General features: G+C 48.8%; 1 long non-coding RNA gene across 1 annotated transcript in view; it reads right to left on the reverse strand.

The window, feature by feature from the left end:
* Positions 1 to 6978: 6978 nt before the first annotated feature.
* Positions 6979 to 17997, reverse strand: part of LOC112636506 — a 43125-nt gene continuing 32106 nt past the window's right edge. Inside the window, exon 3 of the long non-coding RNA XR_003122191.1 lies at positions 6979 to 8505. This is a non-coding gene — a long non-coding RNA (uncharacterized LOC112636506). The remainder of the gene's footprint in view (positions 8506 to 17997) is intronic.

Genomic DNA, 17997 nt, shown 5'->3' on the forward strand with positions numbered 1-17997 from the left:
CACAAATTCAAAGAAGATTATGAAGAATCTCAAGACAGTGACCACACAACTGTGGCCACTATGTGCGGGGTCCCTTCCGAGCATGGGCACTGTGGAGCTGTGTGGTCACCCACCCAGGCAGCTGGCTCTATGGCTGAGGCGTGGACACAGTGCCCTGGAACTCAGGCCATTGGTGTGGCTGGAGTGCGCTCAGGTCTTGAACCTGGAGGGGTGACCGCTGAGGCCCTCCACCGAGGCAAGCGTCTGTCACTGGCCTGAAGCAAGGCCCCCCATCAAAGGAAACCTAGAGAGAAGCAACTTCTCTAAAATACCTGGGTTTACCTACTGGACCATTTTATTTTGCTATTCTATCCTTTTATGACCTTTACAAAACCACTTTTGCAAAACTGTAGACAGAGTGCAAATTCTAGACTGAGGGAGGGGTGGATTGAGGAGCAGATTGCCCTCTTTGTCCACAGATCTTCGTGCTATTCTGTGTCTGCTGGGAGTGGGAAAAGCTTGGAGGCTGCCACCCCTGAGGATCAGATATTTATGTGACAGAGGAACCCTCCTGCTAACCCTGCTGTATTTAAAATCCCAAGAAAGAGCAGTCCCAAAGGGAGTCCTGCTGGGCCCTGGGACCTGCACTGATCACAAAGCTGCCTAAAAGAAAATGCCTGGGGTGCACCTAGCTCCAGGAGGAAAATGGCCAAGGGCGCGCAGCAGACTGTCGATGGGAAACACCTGTCTTCTGGGCTCACGGGGGCTGGCCAGGCATTGTTCTCTATTTGCATGTTTTTCCTTTCAGCTCATTCAAACTCAATATAGTGGTGAAATTAAGTACATCATCAACCTAAAGCTACCAAACCAAATACATAAATGGAAGGATTTGAAAAATCTGTAATAGTTGGGGTGAGGCTGGCCTCGGGCCAGCTGGGCTGCCCGGACAATGGAGGCAGTGTGAGCGCTTGGGCCACAGCGGGAGGGCGAGTTTCCACCCCGGGGTGGCCTGGGGATCTGATCCAGCCTGAGGAAGGGCTTGGGTGGAGCCCCGAGGGGGCTGGGGGGCTGCCGGGGTGGGGAGGGCTCTAACCTGCAGACGTGAGCCCCCAAAGCCAGCTGTCATCAGGCGGGCCGTGGGGGGAGCCGTGCTGTGTGGGAAGCAGGGGCGGCGGCATCCAGAGGGGGAAGGTGTGGAAATTTGACACAAACGCAAATGTTTTACCTTCTAAATCACCTTGGTCTTGCAGTTGAAATTCTCCCTGAACTTCCCACCCCAAATGTCTCATGGAGGGGGAATCCGGGCAGCTTCTCGCTTTCCAAAGTCACAAGTCATAATTCTTTCTTCTTGCTGCAGCCGGTGCAGGCTGAGTTCTGAATGTGCTGCTGAGATGGCGTGAAAATCTCCGAGAATATCTGGGGACCTTGCACCTCCACCTCTGCCCAGACCCCACAGTGACTGGGTGGACTTTCCAAGGCGGTTCTGTTTGGGGTTCTGCGCTCCTAAGGAACTCTGTTAGCCAGGAGGCCCAAGGCCCCTGCACCCTCAGATGTGATTCACTGACCCCTTTCAGCTTAAAATGACTTTTGAGAGCCTGAGACCAGGTAGTGTGTTGACCGAGGCCACACTGAGCGCCCCTCACATCTGCCCTCTGTGCGGTGCCTGTGCGTGCTGGTCATTGTGGCTTCCAAGGAGCTGGCCTCCCGCCACTGCCAGGTGTCCCAGATGCCTGGACACTCCTGGTGGACTCTGGGACTCGGACACTTGACCCTGCTTGGCACCCAGAGCCACCCCTGGACTCAGGAGCCAGAACCACCCGCAGGCACAGCCCAGCCTGTCTCCTGGTTCCTGCTCGGTTCCCAGGCCCCTTAGTGCCCCAAGGCAGCTGCAGGAAGGCGCTACCCCAAGGCCACGTCACTTCCCAGGGTTGCAGCCACAAATTACCAGACAGCCAGTGGCTTAAAACAACACTCATTTTCTCTCTTACACTTCTGGGGTCGGGAGTCCACAGTGGATCCTTCTGGGGGTTCTAAGGGGAAAATATATTTCTTTGTCTTTTCTGACGTCTGCAGATGCCTTGTGTTCCTTCATCCGTGGCCCTCCCACTCCTTGAGTCACTCTGACCTCTGGCTTCTGTTGCCACGTCACCAACAGCAGGGTTGCAGTGGGCTGTGTGGCCACCTCCAAAGATATTCTCACCCTAATCCCTGGATCCTGTGACCGTAACTTTAGATGGCAAAAGGATGTCTTAGTCCAGTGGTCTCCAACCTTTTTGGCACTAGGGACCAGTTTCATGGAAGATAATTTTTCCATAGACCCAAGGGGAATGGGGATGTTTTGGGATGAAACTGTTCCACTTCAGATCATCAGGCATTAGATTCTCATAAGAAGCAGGCAACCTAGATCCCGCACATGTGCGGTTCACAATAGGGTTCATGCTCCAATGAGAATCTAAGGATCTGACAGGAGGTGGAGCTCAGGCAGCTCAGGCAGTAATGCTCGCTCACCTGCCGCTCACCTCTTGCTGTGTGGCCTGGTTCCTAACAGGCCACAGTTGGGTACCGGTCCACGGCCGGGGGGTTGGGGACCTCTGTCTTAGTCCATTCTGGCTGCTATAACAAAACACTGTAGATTGAGTGGCTTAGAAACAACAGAAATGTATTTCTCACAGTTCTGGAGCCTGGCAAGTCTAAGATCAAGGCACTGGCAGAGGCAGTGTCTGGAGAGGACCCCAATTCTGCTTCGCAGGCTAGTGACACACCTTCTCACTGTGTCCTCACATGGTGGAAGGGCCAGTGCAGTGCTCTGGGGCCCCCTTAATGAGGCTCTAATCCCATCCGTGGGGTTCCACGCTTGTGACTTCGTCACCTCCCAGAGTCTTGCCTCCTAACACCATCACGTTGGGAGTTTATGTTTCAACACATGAATTCTGGGAGGACACAGACAGTGGGATCATAGCGAGGGTCTTTGCAGATGTAACTGAGTCAAGGATTCTGGGATGGGGAGATTATCCTGCGGAGGCCCTCCAGGCTGGGACAGGCAGGGCAATCAATGCATTTTCCTTCAGAGCCTTCATAAGGATCCAGCCCTGCTGGCAACTTGATTGCAGCCCAGCGAGACTGATTTTTTATTTCTGAGCTTCAGATTGTAAGAAAATAAATTCCTATTGTTTTAAGCCACTAAACTGTGGTAATTTGTTACAGCAGCAAAAAGAAACTGGAACAGGTGGCCTCAGCCTTCCACATAGGAGGAACTTAGGGAGGCCGCTGAGGTTTTGGCCTGAAGCTGCCAGTACTTACAAACGATTTTCACTGCGAATCTGTGTGATTTAGGGTGCTAGGGCTGTGTGTGTGTGAGATGAAGGTCCAGGGCTAATGCCCTCCCCAGTGCAATTGCCAACACCCACCCCCAGACATTTGCACTTTCCTGCCAAGGCATATATTAAATCATAGCCATTGCTGAAAAGGCTCAATCCTTATCCTGGCTCTCACTCCACACCTACCTACATTTTTGAAAACTTTATTTCTTTAAACATTTACTTGTTCTTTTAATCAGTTACACATGCAGAGAATTTAAAGGCAAAACAGCAGCCCTTCCACAGGGATGTCCTACAGTTCCTTCTCCAGGGGCAAACGCTTTTAGTCTTTCAGCCAATTATTTTCATGTTTGCCTGGATATCTTAGAATAACATGTTCATGTTGCCACTTCTGATTTTTCACCTTGGGCATCGTCTGTTGGCTTCCTTCAGGGCAAGCTCCAGTTTTCTCTTCACCCTTGACCCACATTCTGTCCTCTGCTCTCTATCTGTCTCTTTGTGTGTCTCTTTCTTTTTTTCTTTCTTCTTCTTTTTTTTTTTTTTTTGAGATGGAGCTGTGCTCTCATTGCCCAGGCTGGAGTGCAGTGGCGCAATCTCGGCTCACTGCAACCTCCACCTTCTGGCTTCAAGCAATTCTCCTGCCTCGTTCAACCTCCCAAGTAGCTGGGATTACAGACTCATGCCACTACACCTGGCTAATTTTTGTATTTTTAATAGAGACGGGGTTTCACCATGTTGGCCAGGCTGTCTTGAACTCCTGACCTCAGGTGATCTGCCTGCCTCAGGCTCCCAAAGTGCCAGGATTACTGGCATGAGTCACCATGCCCGGCCACTCTGTGTGTCTCTTTCTAACATATACACACACATGCACCCATACAGACACACACACACATCCCATCCCTCCATTTTCCCAGCAGCATCTCACCATTTCACTAAGATGAATAGTTGGTGTTTACTATTCACAGCCAAGCCATTAGAATAATATTACTTGTCCTTACCTGAACAACTTTTTGTTTTCTCTGGAGTTAATTATGTTTTCATTTGCATTGTTTTTATGTGTTTATCACCACAACAAACCCAGCCTCTCCCATAATTGTATAAATGTCCTTACAAACCATTTGTCCGTTTCCTCTTCGTGAAGAGTGCACTCCTGACGCCATGGACTCCTGACGCCATGGACTCCTGACGCCATGGACTCCTGACGCCATGGACCCTGCTCCAGGGAAGGAGGCTGTTGGGTGGTGGTCTTGGCTGGGGATGTCCCTGCCCCCCGCAGCCCCTCTGCTGCTGGCTGGGGCTGAGTGGTCCCCATTCTGCCCCCCAGGTTCCCTCTCTGCTGGTTGACCTGTTGGCTCTTTGGCGGCTCCTATTCTCCAGGAACCTCTTGAGAAAGGAAAGGATGCATAGGTGGTGACTTGGGCAGATCTTACAGTTCTGAAAATATCTTTCTTTTCTACAGTTTGGGCTTAGAGTTCCAGATTGGAGATCATTTCCCTTGGAATTTTGCGGGCACTGCTCCTTGGTTTCTGGCGTTTTTGTTTTTTTGTTTTTTGAGACAGAATCTCACTCTGTCGTTCAGGTTGGAGCGCAGTGGTGCAATCTTGGCTCACTGCAACCTCCACCTCCCAGGTTCAAGCAATTCTCATGCCTCAGCCTCCCAAGTAGCTGGGATTACAGGGGCCCACCACCACGCCTGGCTAATTTTTTTGTATTTTTTTTTTTTTTAGGAGAGATAGGGATTTGCCATGTTGCCCAGGCTAGTCTCAAACTCCTGAGCTCAGGCGATCGCGTGCCTCAGCCTCTCAAAGTGCTGGGATTACAGGCGTGAGTCACCGTGCCTGGCTGGTTTCTGGCTTCTGAGGTTGTGGTTGAGAGGTCCCAGTATCTTCCTCGTTCCCAATCCATTGTGAAACCTCCTGGTTTTTCTCTGGAAACTGTAGGAGCTTGTGTTTGCACCCAGGGACCTGAATTGCCACAGGACGAGTCTCTGAGTGGGTCTCTTTGCACGCCGCCCACAGGGCATCACTGAGCCCTTTGATGCTGGAAAAAATGCCTCGGCTTTTCTTCCAGCTTCATCTTTCCTGTAACTTGCTCCTGGCCCCGCTTTTGTTCTCTGTCAGAGCTTTTCTCAAAACTGGGGTGCTCTTTGGCTGTCTGCTCTCACCTAAGAGAGAGATGGGAAAAAAACATGTATAAGCTGTGTGTGTGTGTCTGTGTGTGTGTGTGTGTGCGCGCACGTGTCTGTGTGTGTGTGTGTTGGGTAGGGGTAAAGTTGCCAGATTTAACAATGACAAAAATTACAGAAAGCCCAATTATATTTGGAATTTTTTTTAGTGTATGTTCTAAATATTACATGGGGCATACTTATACTAAAAAATGATTTGTTGTTGATCTAAAATCCACATTTATCTGGGTCCTGTATTTGCCCTGGCCACCCTAGGTAGGGGTGCTGTTCTGGGTGGGGTGTTAGAGCAGCGCCTGGGGCTGGAGGGCTGCGGATGTAGCCACATCTTTAGGTCTTTCTTTATTGGAGGCGCGAGTCTGACCCAGCCCTGCGGAGCCCGCTGGATTGGAGGTGCGGGTCTATGCACAGTGTGTGTAAGATCTGTTTACTCTGCTCGCCCTGTCCGCTGACCCTCAGTGTCACCCTCTCCAGGGAATGAAACAACTGATCTTCTGCTTGGACACAGTCAGGACAGAGCGAGCCTGAAGCGCCTTACACAGGCCTCTGACCACCTCTCCGCGTGGCCTCCTTCCTGACCTCCAGAGGCAGTGAAGCCACTCGCACCTGCACCTCCCAGGCCTCCCGCAGGTAGCCGGGCCACTTCTGGGCCGCGTGGGCTCCTGGCTGAGGGGTCAGCTTTCTTGAATCTGTTGGGAGTTCCGCTTGTGCAACCCCGGCTGCCGCAGCCTCTCCGGGCTCTTTGTCTTTCTGGACTGATGCCATTGAAAGTCCCCTGCTGCTCCCTGCACTGGGCTTCTGGGGCGGGTGATTAAATGCTTTTGTTCCTTCCACCGTCTTCTGCAGGAGCCCACCCTGGTTTCATCCCTAAGCTGGCCTGCTCTTCCCAGAGTGTGTTTCGTCAGCTGCATCTCTGAACAGCAGTAACCGCAGCCGTGTTGAGGCCCTTCCCTCAGCCACCCTGGAGGTAGGACCCAGGTCCCCAGTTTTTATGTGAGAGAGTGGCTTCAGTGAGTCCGTGGCTTCAGTCACACCCCGAGGTCCCACAGTGAGGGAGTGGGTGCAGGGCCCCTGCACTTGACCTCTGACCTGCTGCCCCTCTGAGGGTCTCTGTTAGTTCGCTCTGGTTGGGGCAGTCGGTTCTCTTCAGTTTTCGCTGACAGAGCTGGGTGGGCCTGCCCGGTGCCGGCTTTGCGGCTTGCTTGCTGGGGCAGGTGGTGGAGAGCGAGCACCCATTTAACCTACTAGAAAGGGGTCTCTGGAGGTGGGCGCCTCAGGGAGCGGAGAGAGGCAGGGGCCGTGCCCACCCTCCACCTCCCGGCCACCCCAGGACCTTCTCTGCCACGGCCTGCTGAAGTGGGGATCAGCACAGAAGATTCCGGAAGGTCTCCTCACTTGGCTGCCCTCCTTCGGGTGTTTTTTCATCTTGATTTCTTTTGGGAGGAGCCTAGATACTTTTACTTTTTAAATAAGCCTTGTATCTTCTCACTCTTTAAACACCACAAAATGGGTGGCATTTTTAAAATACAAAAAACCTCTGCAAACTATAACTTTCCTGTGCACAACGGAGAAGACCGATTTTAAAAGCGGAGCAGGTGTTTTTTATGTTGTGCACACTTAGTATAAGCAAACTGAGCAATCTGAATAAACCCGAGTGCCCCTTTGCTCCCATATTTGTGTCTAATGCTGACAGTTTTGTGGAAAAGCTGTTTTTACGATTCTGAAGTACCTACACCCCTCCCTTGTGTAAAATTTAATCACATCTTATTGCATCTGGCATTAACACTCATAGTTTATTGAGGAGTGTTCTCTGGGGCTTGCTGAGCATGAGGTTGTGAAGTGATGCCTGGGTGCCTGGGAGGAGGTGATATGTAAGTCCAGACACTGTACGCAGGGAATGAAACATTCCCCCGAATTCCGGGAACACACCGGCTCCCAGCCTCAAGGTTCCCATCTGGAGGGTCTCACCTCCCAAGGTAACAGCATCGTTTTCCCAGCTTGAAGAGTGAGATGTGGGACATGGAGCTGGCCTTTCCTGTCCCTCCCGCTGTGGGAGGCATCCATGGAGGTGTGTGCGAGCTGCTCCCGGAGCTCCTGGGATCAGGCCCCGGGGGATGTGCTCAGGCCCAGTGGGGGCAGGTCTGCAGGGCCACATTCAGACATGACAGCACTGGGAAGGGCCACACCATGCATGGCCCCAGGGGGCAGAACACCCCCAAGAGGCCACCAGGGGTTGGCTGGCAGATGGTTCCACACTCCATTCTCATCAGCACCTCTCAGGGGTGGGCTGGGCCCTGGGAGCGGCTCTTGCAGGGAGGAGGGCCTCTGGCACACTGTGAGGGACAAACAGTGAAGTGGCTGCACCTGCAACATCAGACCGGCCCTCCAGAAGAGTGGCCAGGACCCCTGCCCGGTGTCCAGCGGCAGTGGTGAGGGCAGGCCTGGGTGTCCAGGAGCAGGAGACGTGGGACAGAGGAGCCCTCAACGAGACCCGTGTTCTCTTGTGTTCGAGCAAGACCCCAGGCAGCGGCATGGAGGTCGGTGAAGCTGGGCAGTCGCTTCTGTCCAGAGCTGGGAGACATAGGGGGGTCCCTGTGGATTGGGAGTGTGACGGCCCTGTCTGGAGCTGGGAGGCGGGGGGCCCCTCTGAGGGTCGGGAGTGTAATGACCCTGTCTGGAACTGGGCAGCCCCCGATCCCTGGCACTTCTGGGCTTAGAGGACGCCTTGGCTGCTTCAGGGGTTGGCCTCAACTACGCTTCTGGCCGTACTGGGAGCGAGGCAGTGTTGCGGGGCTGGCTCAGGAGCCCTGCCTGATGTGCTGTGATCATCTTGAGGACAGTCTCCTCAGCCAGGTTGGTGGTCACCCTGTTTGGGTGTTGGGTGCCAGGTGCTGGACTCCACTGGGCAGCACAGGGGACACAGCTTCTAGGTCCAGGCTGCTGCTCGCAAGTGAGGCGGCTAGAATGGCGGCCCCGAGAGTGATGTGTATCCAGAGTGTGAGGATGTGACCTCATGGGCAAAAGGGTCTGCAAGATAAAATTAAGGATCTTAAGATAATCTTGAATGAAGGTGAGCCCTGAATCCAATGGCAAATGTCCTTGTAAGAGACAGAAGAGGACAGACACAAACACGAGGAGAAGGCGATGTGAAGACAATGCCGGTGTGGGAAAGATGGGGCCACATCCAGGAGTGCTGGCAGCACCCGGGAGCTCCCCGGGAGGGCGCACCCTGTCCACAGCTGTGCTCTCACCTGCAAACCTGCAGTCATCCCCAGGCCAGGGACCACTTCTGGGGAACCCAATTCACAACAGGCTGTAACTGGGCTTAGGGCTGGAACCACGCTGCAGAAGGTAGGGTGGGCTTCTGACCACTGGCTGAAGGAGTCTGCCTGACGGTTGGGCGAGGCCCATTGTTCTACTGATGCACAGACGCCCATCCCCGCCTTGTGCCAAGCACTGCACTTTCGCGTCTGGAGCTGCTCCCACCCCACTGTGGCTGCTGGTGGGGGCAGTGAAGGTGCTGGAGGAGAACCAGCACCCGGTGAGGGATGATGTCATTGCAAGGTTTCATGTGGGCAGAGACTTGTTTTTTTTTTTTTCAATCTACCACACATTTTGCTCACTCTTTTACTTTCAGCGTTTCTGAGTTTTTTTGTTTGTTTTGTTTTAGGGCAGGAATCAGCAGTGTTTCCTGTAAAGGGACAGATAGTGAATATTCTAGGCCTTGTGAGCCATTCGGCCCTTGACACACATACTCAACACTGCTGTATTGTGAGAAAGCCACAGTGGGTGTGGCTGTGTTCCAGTGAAACTTTATTTACACAAGCAGGAAGTGAGGCTGGATTTGGACCAAAGGCAGTTTGCTGAGCCTTGTTTAAGGGCTGTAATTTTTATTTTTATTTTTATTTCTTTTATTTAGTTTTTTGAGACAGAGTCTCGCTCTTGTCACCCAGGCTGGCGTGCAGTGGTGCGATCTCAGCTCACTGCAACCTCTGCCTCCCTGGTTCAAGCGATTCTTCTGCCTCAGCCTCCCTAGTAGCTGAGATTACAGGTGCCCACCACCACACCTGTCTAATTTTTGTAGTTTTAGTAGAGATGGGGTTTCACTGTGTTGGCCAGGCTAGTCTTGAACTCCTGACCTCAGGTGATCTGCCCACCTCAGCCTCCCAAAGCGCTGGGATTACAGGCGTGAGCCACCACGCCCGGCAGGGGCTGTAATCTTTAAATCACAGTACTGATTTTCAAGAAGGTTGAATCTGAGTGATTTTTTTCTTTAAAAAGTTTAGTGTGGCAGATTAAAGATGGCCTCCTTCTATAAGGAGGTGGGGTCAACTCCCACCTCCCCACAAATCTGGAAAGGTTCTATGACTTTAAAAAAATAATGGCTTTATTGAGATATAATTCACATACATATGTCTAAGCTGCTATCTCATACAACTTAGCCTGCTGTGGTCTGAATGTCTGTCTGTCCCCGAAATTCGTATATTGAAAACCTAATCACCAAGGTAATGGTGTTAGGGGTGGAGTCTTTGGGAGGTGATTAGGTGAATGGGACTAGTACCCCTTTAAAAGAGGCCCCAAAGAGCTGCTTCTTCCTCTTTTCCACCATGTGGGGGTGCAGCTAGAAGGTGCCATGTATCAACCAGAAAGTGGGCCCCTAGCAGACACTGAGTTTACCAGTGCCTTGATTTTGGACTTCCCAGAGCTGTAAGAAATAAATTTCTGTTGTTTTCAAGCTACCCAGTTGTTGGTATTTTGGTATAGCACCTTGAACAGACTAAGATGCACCCCTTTAAATAATATAATTACGTGTTTTTTGTACATTTACAGAGTTGTGCAACTGTCATCATGGTTCATTTTGAAACATTTTGATCCTCCTTATGAGAGACAGGACTAGCTGGATTTCCTAGGCCAACTAAGAATCCCTAAGCATAGCTGGGAAGGTGACCTTTAAACGCAGGGCTTGCAACTTAGCTCACACTTGACCAATCAGGTAGTAAAGAGAGCTCACTAAAATGCTAATTAGGCAAAAACAGGAGGTAAAGAAATAGCCAGTCATCTATTGCCTGAAAGCACAGGGGGCGGGACAATGATCGGGATATAAACCCATGCATTCAAGCAGGCAATGGCAACCTGCTTTGGGTCCCCACCCTTTGTATGGGAGCTCTGTTTTCACTCTATTAAATCTTGCAACTGCACACTCTTCTGGTCCATGTTTGTTACGGCTCGAGCTGAGCTTTCGCTCGCTGTCCATCACTGCTGTTTGCCGCCTTTGCAGACCCGCTGCTGACTTCCACCCCTCTGGATCCAGCAGGGTGTCCGCCGTGCTTCTGACCCAGCGAGGCACCCATTGCCGCTCCTGATCGGGCTAAAGGCTTGTCATTGTTCCTACACGGCTAAGTGCCTAGATTTGTCCTAATCGAGCTGAACACTAGCCACTGGGTTCCATGGTTCTCTTCCGTGACCCACGGCTTCTGATAGAGCTATAACACTTACCACATGGTCCAAGATTCCATTCCTTGGAATCCGTGAGGCCAAGAACTCCAGGTTAGCGAACAAGAGGCTTGCCACCATCTTGGAAGCAGCCCGCCACCATCTTGGGAGCTCTAAGAACAAGGACCACCCCCACCCCCAACACTTAGTTACCACCTCCGTAGCTTCATCCTTCCCCATGGACCTAGGCAACCACGAATTTACTTTCTGTCTCCATAGATTTCCCTGTTTTGAACCTTTTATATGAATGAAATTATGTAATATACAGACTTCTGTGTCTGGCTTTTTCCACTCAGTATAATGTGTTCAAGGTTCATCCATGTTGTAGTATGTATCAATACTTCATTCTTTTTTATGGTGGAATAATACTCCATTGTATGGACAGACCACATTTGGTTTATCCATTTGTCAGTTGATGAACATTTGGATTTCTAGAAATCCTTGTGGGTGTGAAGTGGTATCACCTTGTGGTTTTGATTTGTGTTTCCCTGACAAGTGATACTGAATATCTGTTCATGTGCTTATGGGCCATTTGTATCTCTGGTTTGGAGAAATGTCTATTTAGTCTTCTTAACTTATTTTAAAATTGGGTAATTTGTCTTTATTACTGAGTTAGAAGGGTATGTATTCTGAATACAAGTCTTTTATCAGACGTATTATTTGTAAGTATTTTCTCCAGTTCACTGAGTTATTTTAACTTTCTTAATAGTGTCCTTTGAAGCACAAAAGGTATCATTTTTGATGATACGAGGGAGAAAACATTAAGTCTTTCACAATCAAGTGCCAACTTAGCTGTAAGTTTTTTGTAGATGCACTTTATTAAGTGAGGAAGTTCTCTTCTGGTTTCTAGTTTGTTGAGTTTTTTTTTTTTATCATGAAAATGTGTTGAATTTTGTCAAAAGCTTTTTCTGGTTCTATTGAGAATAATATATGACTTTTGTTTTTTATTTTATTGATATGATGTATTATATTCATTTATTTTCAGATGTTGAAACAAGCTTGCATTTCTGGGACGAATCCCACTTGGCCATGGGTGTGTGTATAACGCTTTTTATACGTTGCAGATTTAGTTTGCTAGTATTTTGCTGAGAATTTTTTTGTTTATATTTGTTCGAGATATTGGTCTGTAGTTTTCTTTTCTTGTAATGTCTTTTCTGGTTTTGGCATCAGGGTAATAGTGACCTCATAAAATGAGTTAAGAAATGTTCCTGTGGTTTTTCTATTTTTTGGAAGAGTCGTGAAGAATTCGTATTAATTTTTTAAATGTTTGGCAAAATTCAGTGATAAAGCTTGGGTGGGCCTGGACTTTTCTTTCTGGGTAATTTTTGCATTACTAGTTCCATCTCTTCACTTGTTACAGGTCTATTCATGTTGTCTTCTTGACAGCAGTTTGTGTCTTTCCAGGGATTTGTCCATTTCATCTAAGTTATACAATTTGTTGGTATGTAATTGTTCATGGTGTTCCTTTACAAAACTTTCTATTTCTTCAGGGTTGTTAGTTATGTCCCCATTTTCATTTCTGATTCTAGTCATTTGAGTCATTCCTTTTTTTTCTTAGTCTAGCTAAAGGTTGGTCAGCTTTATTGACCTTTTCAAAGAACCAGCTTTTGGGTTTCATTGGTTTTCCCCATTGGTTTTTCTATTCTCTGTTTCTCTTATTTCTGCTTTAATCTTTATTATTTCCTTGCTTCTGCTTGTTTTCAGTTGGGTTGGCTCTTATTTTTCTTATTTTCTTGGGGATTATCTACCACTGGGGTTTGCAAGTGGAAGGTTAGGTTATTGATTTCAGATCTTTGTTCTTTTTCTAGCATTTATAGCTAGACATTTCCCTGTAAGTACTGCTTTAGCTGTATCCCATAAGTTTTGGTATGTTGTGTTTTTGTTTCACTCACTTCAAAGTATTTTCTAGTTTCCCTTCTGATTTTTTCTTTGACCCATTGGTTATTTAGGAGTGCATTGTTTATTTTCTTCAGTTGGTTTCCTCTAGAGCATTGCAGCCTTTCCTGACTTCTGAGTGACTTTTTTCTTGTAAAAGGTAAGTGTGGCAGATTAAAGATGGCCACAACTTCTTTGACAGTCCTCTCTTCAAGAGTTGGGGTCTATGGTTCCCTTCCCTCAGAATTTAGACAGGCTCTATGACTGTTTTGATCAATGAAATGCAGGATACTTGATACTGCATGACTTCTAAGGCTAGATTGAAGAAACTTTGGTGCTTTTGCTTTGGTATCTTGGTGCTCACTTGAAAGGGGATGAGGGTAGGCAGCCATTATGTGAGAAGTCCAACTACCTTGAGGCCACAATTCTATGATGAACCCAAGATAGCCATGTCAAGAAGCCACTTGGAGGAAGAGAGAGAGAGAGAGGAAGAGGGAAAGAGAGGGAGAGGGAGAGAAAGTGCTGTCCAGCTCCTAGCTTTTCCACCCATACCATCCCAGGTGCTAGGATCACTACTAGACTGGCAGTAAAATAAGTCACCTTGGTAATTTCTCTCACATCAAAGCTCTTGCTTCATCTAAACATCCATCCAGAGCTACAGGACTGGGAGACTCGTTGAGAAAGAACTGCATTGTTGGAGGTTCAGGAAGGACTGATGTAAACCAGTAAACTGTTTCCCCAGAATCCTGCTGGATATCATGGAATTAAATACCCTCATAGACTCAGAAGGTTTAAATGGGAACATAAACAGTTCATCCTACATATTTGATGGGATAATGGTTAGCTGCTTTTAAAAATGCACCAAATCTACAGAGGTTACTTAGAATCCCCAGAGGATGCCATGTCAAGAAGAATCAAGGCCCACACATGTGGCACCAGTTGAGCTGTCCCTGCTATCTCCTATTTCAGCAGAGTGAGACTGCCAACGTGGTAGGGCAGAGAGAAGCTTTCCTGTCTGTGCCTGCCCTGACTCCTAACCTGCAGAATTGTGAGCATAAATAAAATGGCTTTTATATTGCTAAGTTTTAAGGTGGTTTGTTACCCAGCAAATAGAAACTGGAATAGTGTATTTGTCCCATTTATATTTTTTGTTATAATTATCAATTGACTTCAATTTCAGGTGCTTCAGTTTCTTCATGTGTAAAATGGAAATAAGGCTATTCAATTTAAGGATTAGGTAAGATAATATATATACAGTACTTAACATGTATTTATATGATTATATAAACATATTTATATAACTATATGTGCTTTGTGTATATAAATAAACATATATACATATATAAGGTACTTACAAAATTAGCCAGATGAAAAAGATACCTACATGTCTAAATTTTAAAATGCTTTCTTTCATTTACTTGAGAATATGGGAACAATTTTTGTCTCAACTTTTATTTAATATATTACCATTTTTTGAAATGCTCTCTTTATCTGCTTTTTTACTTTGCTGTATTTTCATTTTGAAGTTTTGTATAGCTTAAGGTGCTGGGATTCTTTTATTTGCCCATCTTGGAGTGATGGGAGTTTCATATGGGTTTTCCATTTGCCCCAAACCAGAGAGAGCAAAAGTCCTTGTCCTGTATGCCTGGGCCCCGCGACTCCTTTTAGTTCAGACTTTGTTCTCTGTGCACCCCTACAGCGGGTTTTCTCCAGAGTATCTGTCATGGGCTGGCGGTTTTTGGTGATTTCAGCATCCTTGACCTTGTCTTTGTCTTTATTTTTGGTAGTAGCGGATAAGAGGGAGTATGTTCTGCAGTGCGATTTGTGTAAGAATGTATGACATGTTGGTAAGTGTGCAGTATTATGCCATTTTTTTTTCTTTCTTTCACCATCCAGGGTGAAATAAAACCCTGCCTCAGTCCTGGAATTTACCAGAGCTCATTAATGGGAAATCTCCTTGGTCCCTTCGAGGGGCAGCTGTGTCTGTTGGCTCAAGCGACGGCACTTCTCTCACATCAAAGCTCTTGCTTCATCTAAGCGTCCGCCCTGCTACGGGGGTGGGAGGCTCATCGGGAAAGAATTCTCATTTTGTCTGAGGTTCGGGAAGGACTGACGTGAATCAATAGACTGTTTCCTCAGAATCCTGCAGGATTTCAGTGGTTTTCACAGAATTAAATACCATCATAGACTCAGGGGGTTTAAATGGAAACATACACACTTCGTCCGATGTACTTGATGGGATAATGGTTAGCTCCTTTTAAAAATGCACCAAACCTACAGAAGCTACTGAGAATCCAGCAGGGGTCATCTCAGTTCCTGGAGAGGGGAGGTGGGAAGCTTGTTTTAATTAGACTTGGACTTGCTGTCATACACATGTCTGCATCTGATTTTCACTCTGAGCACTTCCGCCTCCTCAGGCAAACGGAGGGTCGGAACGCTTGATGTGAGAACACATTTCACACACACGCTGGTGTATTTACTTACACAGACACGCACTGCACACACACGCAGACCTACATGCTGTCCTGGGCTCGTCATGTGGGGGGCACATTGCAGCTTCTCCTCCCACTCTGCTCTTTGTGGAGAGCTGGGTCGTCATGCTATTTATTTTTACATGGAGGAATTCATCAATCAAACGTCCAACTTTGAGATCTGGCCTATCAGGAACTATTCCTACAATGCCAACTCAGCACTTTCATCTCCACCCTTGGCCTCGTTGTGCTATTTAGACAAAGATCCTGTAGCCTTTCTTATCCAGAGCGAGCAAAGGAGAAGTCAGGGTGTTCTTACCATCCTGCAGGGGCCCTGCTGCTTGGGGGTTGGATCTGCTCTCTGGAGGTGCCCCCTCACCCCCTCCCACCCAGGGATTCTGCACTGGCCATGGTGGTTGGGCCACTGAACCTGGAGGTTCTTGGGGATTATCTACCACTGGAGTCTGTGTTCAGTTTTCAGTGCTGGGTCCCTGGTGACCTGTTGAAAATCAGAGAGCCCCTCCCTGGAGGTTTGTGTACACACTTCCTCACACATGCATGCACACACTACTTCTGGTACATGGGCAGTGCTGGTCTGGCCTTGCTGTTAAAGTGGAGAAGTCAAGGCCCAGGGTGGGTAAGTCAATCTCTTGGTACTTAGTGATGTGGCCTGGACTGGAAGCCAGCTGGCCAGGCACCTGTACACCCTGCCTTTTGCACACTGGGGCTGCCGTCTCTTAGCCCTGGCTTTCCTTCTTAGCTTGAATGATTCTTTACTTGCTGCCATTTCAAGAGGCCTGGCTTGGCACCCAGTGAGGGTCAGCTGGGCCCCTGGCAACAGCTTGTGGGGAGGCTATACTCAGGCCAGGTATGACTGGTCCCAGGGGTCCCACCCACCCCACCTCACAGAACTCCCAGTCACCTGTGGCCATCTGGGGGCCCAGCCACCGGCAACCTTGGGCCCCAGAGGCGACCCTAGCAGTAGGCACTGCTCTCCCTGTGGGCCTCCTCCTTGGAGCCTGCTGTCTCTCAGTGGAGCTCACAGGGAGATGCACAATTTTAGGCTCTTCTTGGGGGTGAGGCTGTGTACCAGGCAGTCACATGGCCTCCTTTAATTCTCATCATAACCACTTGGGGAAATTCAGACTCTGAAAAGCTAAATGATATGGCCAGGTTGGTACAAGTCTAAGTAATATAGCCAGGCTTGGGGCTCCAGAACACTTGTTCCCCCTTCTCTATTCTGTGTTTGAAAAGACACAAAGCGGGAGTTTGCGTCACATCGCCCTGTGCCCTGACCACAGGGGGAGAAGGGAGGCAGGGTCTCCTTGCCCTGACTCCCAGAGGGAGGTGGAGGGAAGCTTGCCATTCCCCTGAACTTCCTAGCCTGCACAACCATGGGCTAAAGAAACCTCTTTTTTTAAGAATTAAATTACCCAGCCTCAGGTATTCTTTTCTAGCAACACTCAACAGACCATATAGATGGGAAGGCCAATTACAATGGAAACAAACAAACAAGCAAACAAAAGAAGCAAATAGCTTTCTACTAGCAAAACTGTCTGTAAATGAGATGGGCTGACTCAGAGAGTTGCGTGTTCTCTGTCACAGGAAGACTATTTGAGAGGATAGGGTGGCAGCAGGGCTTTAAGTGCAGGGTAGATAGTGGCGATGATGAGAGTGATGATGGTTCTGGTGGTGATGGTGATGGTGGTGATAGTGGTGGCGGTGATGGTGATGGTGATGTGGTGGTGATGGTGACAGTGATGGTGATGGTGATTATGGTGGTGATGGTGATGGTTGACAGGGATGGTGATGGTGATTATGGTGGTGATGGTGGTGATGGTGATGATGATTATGGTGGTGATGGTGATGGTTGACAGGGATGGTGATGGTGATTATGGTGGTGATGGTGATGGTGATAGCGATGGTGATGATGATGGCGATGATAGTGATGGTGGTGGTAATGATGAACTTAAACATTCTTAACATCCTTAGTGTTCGTGTTATTGTAACAATGAACAAAGCATTCCTTTCCATACCCAACTGATACTTGCATCAGCCCTCTGTGGGTGTGGTCAAGTGTTTTAACACCCAGCAGAGTGAATGAGGCTGAAAGATATGGTCATTGCTGTACCAGAGACAGAGCTCACACTTGGCTCAGGCCTTTCATTCCCAGCCCAGGGCTTTGTCCTCCTTGATCTGAGAGTGGCAGCACCTTGTGCAAACCAAAGGCATCTGGACAGGCATTTTCTGTGGATCCCACCACACAAGCCTGTGGCTCAGGAAAATGTAGCCACAGCCTGCACCCTCAGGCCTGGGACAGTGTGGGGTGAGGAGCAGGTTTGCAGGACCGAGGTGTAGGCAAGAGTGTTTCTGTGGTGGGAGCCTATGGTCGTGTGTCTTGAGACCTTCCCCTCTGGCAGCAGCAGCAGGGGGACAGGTGACTGTGTTTCCCCACGATGGGACACGCCAGTCTCCAGGACCTTATCCTGGCATTCTGCGGACCTTTCCACTTTGCAGCCTGACCCTCAAGTGTGGAGGCTGCCCTGGGTCCCTCCATCCCCAGGCCTCGCTTCCCTGCATTTTCTGTGGCCTCCTCCCCTGCCTCTGGCCCAGACAGTGCTCCTGACGTCTGATACTGGCTGGCTGTATCCGCCTGCCCTCTGCCTGGTCATTCCTGCCA

The sequence above is a fragment of the Theropithecus gelada genome, chromosome 12 (assembly GCF_003255815.1).
Source record: "Theropithecus gelada isolate Dixy chromosome 12, Tgel_1.0, whole genome shotgun sequence".
Classification (NCBI taxonomy): domain Eukaryota; kingdom Metazoa; phylum Chordata; class Mammalia; order Primates; family Cercopithecidae; genus Theropithecus; species Theropithecus gelada.